The sequence below is a fragment of the Hydra vulgaris genome, chromosome 01 (genome assembly GCF_038396675.1).
Source record: "Hydra vulgaris chromosome 01, alternate assembly HydraT2T_AEP".
Lineage (NCBI taxonomy): Eukaryota > Metazoa > Cnidaria > Hydrozoa > Anthoathecata > Hydridae > Hydra > Hydra vulgaris.
Genome location: NC_088920.1, coordinates 2281377 through 2290000, shown reverse-complemented (window position 1 = coordinate 2290000; position 8624 = coordinate 2281377). Strand labels below are relative to the sequence as shown.

The 8624-nt window shown below is 30.4% G+C and overlaps 1 pseudogene; it reads left to right on the top strand.

The window, feature by feature from the left end:
• Positions 1-8384, top strand: part of LOC136073955 (retinoblastoma-binding protein 5-like) — a 19071-nt pseudogene extending 10687 nt beyond the window's left edge.
• The last annotated feature ends 240 nt before the right edge of the window (positions 8385-8624 follow it).

Sequence of the window (8624 nt, the reverse complement as noted above, 5' to 3'; positions counted from 1 at the left end):
AATAAATTTTAGTATCATCAGCAAACAATGCCACCTTAGATGTGAGAATATCTGGAAGATCGTTAATGTAAATTAAAAAGAGTATAGGGCCAAGGATAGAACCTTGAGGAACCCCTGAAATTATAGAATAAGAAAAAGAGTGCTGTCCATCGAGGACAAGTTTTATACTACAATTAGAAAGGAGGGATTCAATAATCTTAAAGATGTTGCCAGATACACCACAAGAATAAAGTTTATGGAGAAGACCAGCATTCCAATTTTTGTCAAAAGCTTTAAAAATGTCAAGAGCGATGGCCTTAACCTCTCCACCTTTATCTAAAGAACTATAAAACCTATCGGTTATTACTGTTAGCAAATCAGCTGTAGAATGAGATGATTGAAATCCATATTGATGGTCAGAAAGTAAGTTATGAGATTCAAGATGAGAAATTAAGTGTTTGCTAATTAAAGTTTCAAAAACCTTGCTTATGATAGGAAGAGGACTAATGGGACGGTAGTTAGACGAATCAGGTTGCTCTCCAGAATTTTTGAAGATAAGGATAACAGATGCCGCTTTCCAGCAGGCTGGAAAACAAGACTCAGATAAGCACTTGTTGAATTGTTTTGAGAGTATACACGACAGCTCCGGAGAATACTTCTGTAAGGCAATAACAGGTATTTTGTCCGGGCCACAAGCTGTAGAAGAGTCTAGTCAGGAAATCACTTTAGATACAGAAGCTGGAGTGATATGAATGTCAAGCAATGGATCAACCTGTTTGTTGGCAATATTAGGTAGAACGCAACTTGTGGAATCAAGAGATAATATTGATGAAAAGTTTTTAGCAAACAATTCAGCTTTGTTTTTAGGTGAGGTGACGAAGTCTTAACCATACAAGAGAATTGGAATTAAAGATTTTCCCTTATTATTAATACTAATAAAGATTCTCCAGAAGTCACGAGAGCCTAATTTTTGAGATGAGATATAAGATTTCATGACCTGAGATTTGATGACCATGAGGCTTTGGTGTTAGACAAAACCTTTTTACAATGGTTTCTTGCAGTAATAAACAGACGTCTGTTTTCCAAAGAACTGTTTTGCTGATAGATATAGAAGTTAGGGTTTCGATTGGCAATTGCAGCAGCACAGTGTGAGGAAAACCATGGAGGAGGGTGAGGCTTGACCTGGAATTATTATGAGGGAACAAAAGATTCCATGCCAGCTTGAATCCACGAAGTTATGTAAGAAGCACATTTGTCGACAGGAAGAATAAAGATTTTTACCCAAATGCCATTAGGAAGAAAATCATGAAAAGAATCCCAGTCAGCTTTAAGGTAGCTGTAAGAGGTATGACAATAGCGGGATTCAGGTGATGAAGAAGAATGAGATATTAGTTTTAGAGAGGTCAAACTGTGATCAGAAGCACCTAAGGGTGAGTGTGGAGAAACTGAGCACTGATTTGGATCAGAAACAAGACATAAGTTGAGTAGAGAAGGTAAATGATTCGGGTTGTCTGTAAAGCGAGTTGGAAAGTTGAGTATTTGAGTTAGGGATTGAGAAAGGCAAAGGTTGTGGACTTTAATGCCTGCAGAATCACTGACACTAGACCCAAGCCATTTAGAGTGGTGAGCCCTAAAGTCACTGACTAAAACTATATTAGCTGATGGATAAAGAGTGAGGGCTTGGTCAATAAGATCAGAAATAACATCAAAAAGAGTGCAGTTTTATGATGTAGGAGAGCGATATAGAACAAAGAGAAAGGCGATAGAGTAAAGTGGTGCTAAACGAAAGCATGTGAAAGAATAGTCTTTGGATTTAAACCTAGTTTCACAACAAAAGGGTGAATTTTTACGAATTAAATGCCCAGGCCAAGCATGTGACTATTGGAGTCTTATAATGAAATAAAGGAAGATAACCATCAACACTAAGATCGCAAGATAAGACAGCTGAACTCAAATTATTCTCACAAAAAGCAAGTAGGTCTGGTGAAATTTGCAAGAGATAAAACTCAACAGAAGAAAAGTTACTTCGATTATTAGTGAATGATAGATTTAGAGAACTTGGTGATGATGGTTATTTGTGTTTTGTAGTTTTTGGTACTTTATTCATTTTTAAATTTGTTTAAGAACATGATTCAAAGCATAGATAGTACTCAGAACACTGATTAATAGCCCAAGCAATTGCCTCATTACTATTAATAAACCCTAAGCCGTAACAAAGGGCTCCAAATGTGGCCTCCGCAATGTATTAATAATACATCTGCGCCAGCCTAATAGATGAAAAAGAGGTGCAAGGGTGGTCAACAGATAGAATCTGTTTACTCCTTAAGTCTTTGACTAGGAGGCCTTCTACAAAACAGTAGCCAGATGCATTTAACATCTCTAGCCTTTACTCAGCTAAGAGCCCCAAGGCAGAGGGTGTTTTAAGTTGGAGTAGGCATCTCCTAGCCTTTGCCTAAAAAGGCGTATCCTACAAGGCAGCAGGACATGAAGCAGATTGTACTGGGTTACATGTTACCAGTAGCAGGATAACCTGACCTGACATAATAGTTTATCAAGTGAGTCAATTTTTTAACTAATTTTTCTGAATTTGAGGACTGCATCATCAAAACTAAAAGATAATAAAATATAAATAGCTGGTATTTATTTTCAAGGGTTTTAAGAGTTTATTTATAATAGCACATGGTTGACTTGCTTATGGTTGACTTGCTTATGGTTGACTTGCCCATGGTTGACTTGCTCATGATTGACGTGCTCGTGATTGACTTGCTCATGGTCATGGTTGAGTTGTTCTTGGTTGGCTTGCTTATGATTGACTTTCTCATTGTCATGGTTGAGTTGCTCATGATTGACTTGGTCATGGTTGAATTGCTCAACCATGACTGTTGAACTGCAGCTAAGAATAATTTGTGTGTATTAAATTTTCAGTTTTGCATTTAATGACAACATATCGTTTTAAGACAATGTTGAATTACAACCTACTAGCTATACTTTTTCTGTGTAGTTATTGTTTCTGGGTAATCATTACTTCTATATGGCCATATTTTCAAAATTTGTGATTGTATCTATGGATAATAAATAGAGAACAATTGAATATTAATGGGTTTAAATAAGGCTAATTTAACTGAAAGGAAGTGTGATTCTTTATATCTTTATTTTATTTTGCCTAATTATGGATTGTCGTTTAATAATATATTGGAAATAAAATGTTCGTTGATCAATATCTGTTAAAGTTCATTTTTTTATTATTATTATTATATATTTTTTTAATTATTATTTCAACTGGAATAAATGTTGAGTTGTTTGTCAAAATAAAAGTTGATGTGTTTATCAACTATATTAAATGGTAAATCATGATCTTGTTAACATTTAAGTGTTCAAAATTTTTAGTCAAGACCATTTTTGGATGGCATTTATAGATATCACCATTTTTAAGGTGCCATCGTTATTGGGCATTCTTTACAACATTATACAAACTTTATTAAAAAATTTCTTTAATAACTTTCTTTAGACATTAGCATTAAACACCATCTTTATCAGTGTTAGAAATCAGATAATCATTGACCAGGATAATTATATTAACAATTTCATCAACATCATGTTTCAAATCTAAATGACTGATGATGACTGTCAATCTAAATATATAATTTTATTTGCACTTTTTTTTTCGTTTTTTTTTCGTTTTGCAATTTTTACAGCTGTTTAAGTTATTTAAGTTCATGATATATTTAAATATTTAAATATACTATTTGCAAATTTTAGTGGCATCCAATTAGACCAATAATATGTTCTGTTGCAAATGGACTTGTTTTAATATGGCCACAAACTCATGTAGTAAATTAAATTTAACTTTTTTTTAAATTTTTTTACTTTATTTTTTATTTTAAAAAAGTTAAATTTTTTTTTTTCAAGAGAATAATATTTTTTTTTATTAAAATTGATGAATAATTTAAATTGAAGTTTATAAATAATTTTTAACTCTTTGTGTAAATAACCTTTATTGATTTTACTTAAATAAAATACTGATTTTTATTTATTTTATTGTTTTTAGGAAAATTGGTCTGCATTTGCTCCTGATTTCAAAGAACTTGATGAAAATATTGAATACAGAAAGTGAATTTGATCTCACAGATGAAGATAAGGAAGAATTGAATAATCTAAATAATGAACAACATGAAGAAGTTGAGGTTTGTTCAAGTAATTGTTACTGTGTTCAGAATCTTTATTACTGTGCTGAAATTGGTGAAATTAAAAAGTTATGTTAAAAAAAGTTTAATATTTGCTTCTTTGTTGTTCTCTGCCAGTGGACTAATAATCAAAAATGATAACAAATTCATGAGGCTGGTGCTTTGATATTTTTCTTTACTTAAAAGTTGTGGAAAAAAGTTGCTTTTTATAAAAAAGTTTATTTATAAAAAAATTATAAAAATGATAAAATTATGCAAAACAAAATTCTAATTAAAAAAAGTTTTTTCAATACTTATAATCAATTTGAAAAAATATTTTTAAATACTTTTAAAAATTCAGTATAAACATTTTGTTTTTGTTTTTATCGTTTAGTTATGTTACTATATGTTTTTTACTACCAACTGTCATGCATCATTGATTTTGGCCAACACCTTTTTAATTGCGTTCAAATTTACGTCACTCATAGTAACAAAAAAAAAAAAGAAAGTGACATAATAATAGAAATCAAATAAATAAAAGGAAGTTAATTACTTTTTTTCTATATAAATAATGTGGAAATTGTGCCTTTGTGATGGTGTAGCTCTTGTTTTAGTAAGTGAGGGAATACCTATACCAGACATGTCAAAGTGGCGGCCCACTGGCCACATGCGGCCCGCAAGACCTTTAAAGGTGGCTCCAAACGTTTTTGTTCATTTTATTACATATGGCGGCCCGCAGACATGCATTTCAAAAATGTTTTATAAAAAACAACGATAAAAAAATCATCAACAGTTTTCTGAACTCCTGTATCAAAAAGGACAGTAATAATAAATTAATTTTCTAACTTTTTATTAAAATTGAATCTCTGAAATTAAAGCCATAAAAAATTATTTAAAAATTATGACGATATTATGGCGTTTTTGGAGTAATTGTTTAGCTTCATGTGAACAAAGATTTAAGCAAAATCTCTCAAATTTTTATTTACATAAAGCTGAGCAGTTTACTCCAAAAACGCTGAGTAGTTGCTCAGCATTACATGAACAAAAATTTGATCGAAATTGGTTAAATTTTTATTATTGTTAAGCTGAACAATTACTGCAAAAACGCTGAAGAAAGACAAATGGTTTTTTTATTCACCCGACCATAGATCAGTCGTTATCTTTTTGTTGTTGTTTAACATTGAGCTATTTTTGTTTTTTGTAATTGTCACTAAAATCAAAATGTCTCATTCAAAACCAAGTGCAAGCAGAAAATGTAAAATTGAAGATGAAAAATGAAATTTTTGGTCAAAATGGGATGTGCTATACTTTTTTACAAGCATTAATGAAAGTATTATTTGTCTGATTTGTCAACAAAAAGTTAGTGTGCCGAAAGAATTTAATATCAAGAGGCACTATAAAACTCATCAGGAAAAATTTGAATTTTATCAAAAAGATAAAAGGACAGACAAATTAAATGAACTAAAAGCCAAACTAAAAAAGCAACAAAATATTTTTCATTCCGTGAACAAATCAAATGAACTCGCAGTCAAAGCAATTTATAATCTGGCACATATAATTGCATCTCATTCCAGACTTTTCACTGATGGTGAGTTTATCAAAAACTGCCTAATTGAAACTCCAAAGATTCTTTGCCCTGAAAAAATAAAAGATTTTAACAACATAAGTTTTTCAAGAAATACAGTTGCTGAGCGTGTAAATAACATAGCAATAGATTTGAGAAGTCAGGTCACAAAAATCTGCAAGGGTGTTCAGGCCTTTTCAATTGCTGTTGATGAAAGTATGGATGTCAAAGATGTCTGTTTTTATCAGAGGTTGCAATTTCAAATATGAAGTTACAGAAGAGCTTTTGAAGTTGATTCCAATGCATGGTATAACAACAAGTGTAGACATTTTTTTGGAGATTATTTGAATAAATACTAGACAAGTATAAACTTTCAATTACTAAACTTGTGTCAATAGATGGAGCACCAGCTATAATTGAGCACACAGATGGAGCATGCATATGATTGAGCATACAGATGGAGCACCCGCTATGATTGGTTCAAAGAAGGGTCTTGTTTGTAAATTAAATGAGAAAATTGGCAAAAAGGAAAATAATTTTTATTGTATCATTCACCAAGAAGTATTATGCGGAAAAACAATTGATCTGGATTATGTGATTAAAAGAATAACATCTGTTGTCAACTTTATAAGAGCAAGAAGACTAAATCGTTGTCAGTTTGCTTCATTGTTGAATGAAAATATCAGTGAATATGAGGATTTACCATATTACACTGATGGTTGATGGTTATCATGTCACAAAGTACTCAAAGCATTCAATTTATTTTATTATTTTGTTGTGTGAAATAAATAATAAAAATAAAATTGTGTGAAATAATAAATGTAAAATTAAACTTCTGTAGTTTTTTTAATAATATTGCAATGATTTGATAGATTTTAAATATAATTATAATCTTGTTTACTTCACATCAAATCTTAGCAAAAGGACAGTTTGGGTTGAAGAGTAACACTTCATTCATCAGAAAAATAAGTATTAGCTTGAGTGGCTCTTACAACATTTCCTTAGGCTAAAGAGGCCCCTATACCAAATTGAGCTTGACATGCCTGACCTTTACGGTAATATCTCTATGTAAACTTTTTACGAACAAAACAAACTTCTCTGGAAATATCTAGGTATTTAATTTACCATGTCTCTAGAAATACAATGCTAAACTTGTTTATCTACAAAGTTTCTCAGGTTTTTTGTATTGTATTTAAAGCGTTTAAAGGAGTATAATGACAATTTGAAAAAAATAAATTATGCAAAAGTATATATATATTTTTGTTTTTGCTGAAAATTTAATGTTAAAGATAACTAAATATTTAATTGTTAAATATATTAATGTTAAAAACCAAAGGACCTTAGAATTTACATTTTTTAGATTGATGTCATATCAATAGACAAACCTGTATATTACAGCAGTGATGACGATGATGATGAAGACAGTTTACTTTATTTACCTGTTGCACCAGATATTGATGAACCAGAAAGTGATTTGTTGCCAGGTTTTTTTTTTATCATCAATGTAAGATTTTCATTAATTAATTTGTGATGTGTTTTATACCCTAGTAATTTATATGCAGCATGTATGCCTATTATTAGGAGGTGAGCAGTTGACATCAATGAAAAGGAGTTCAATTTCAGACTTACCTGAGACAAATGAGCCTTCTTTGAAGAAAGCCAAAGTCACAGATGTTTCTATAAATGGAGATATTTATGACTACAAGAATGTAGAAGCAGTTAAAATATTTTATAACTTCAGGAATGTAAAAGCAAGTAGAATAAGTAAAAATAGATTGCTGTATGGGCGCTATGAAGGCTTTGAAAACTTTAAAAATAATATCGTTCAAGTTTTCATATTAATCTATAATGAGGTTTCCAGCAACTTCGTTCGCACCGATCGCTTTTTTTCTTTTTAGAGATTTAATGCCTCTTTCCATCACTTTAATTGATAGATCTAGCAATTAATCATGTTAAAAAAATGAATTATTGGTAGATTTTAAGAACTGATTTATGGAAATATAAATAAAAAGGACCCTAACAGCAAAATTACTTTTGATATACATACGTTGTTTATTTTATTAACTTTTGGTAAAATACTTAAGCAGGTTTTCTGTTTTTCTACTATTTTTGTATATATTCTTCATAATTGTTTTGAGTCTTATTTATATTTAGTAATTAGATTAGGTAATAATTTTTTTAAAAATTTTTACAAACATTTTTAAAAAGAAGTTTGTAGCTTTTATATCTAAATAGGTTTGTATTGGATTTTGTTTTTAAGTATTTTATATATAAAAATTGTTTAATTTTTGATGATTTAGACTATGAAGATTGAGTTATTGATAAGATCACGTGTTTACATCATTAGCAAAAGTATATAACTTGATCTTAGTTGAGATCTGAATTTAAGTATTTATTCTGAAAATTAAATATTTTTTATTTATTTATTTTAGGTGCCCAAAGAAGTTCTTACGGTCGTATTACAAAGCACCGCAAAACAGCATTTGAAATTAAGAATACGCCTCTTTTCTTACTGATGTTATAAAACTGCACAGAGGTGGCGTTGAACCACGGATGAGGGCGCTAGCCACTGCGCTACGGCTGCTTTATAAGGGATTTGAAGTCATTCAAGTGTACATTTTTTGAATTTGATAAAAGAAAATTAAAAAAAAATTTAAAATTAACACTTAAAGAGCGTGTAATAAGTTTGTTATATATTACTTTAGCTTCACCTCTAAAGTCTTTTGTTTGAGAAAAAAAATTTCTTTATTCAATTGGTTGCTTACTAAAATCCATTTATTGTTTGCATCGTGGCTATCAGTGAGCGCAATAAATTTCGCAAAATTCTAAAACATTTTTAAAATGAGGAATCATCTTATCTTAGGAAACCAGTTTCCTAAGATGAGCTTTTTTTAATGGTTTTTTAATAATTTTTACTC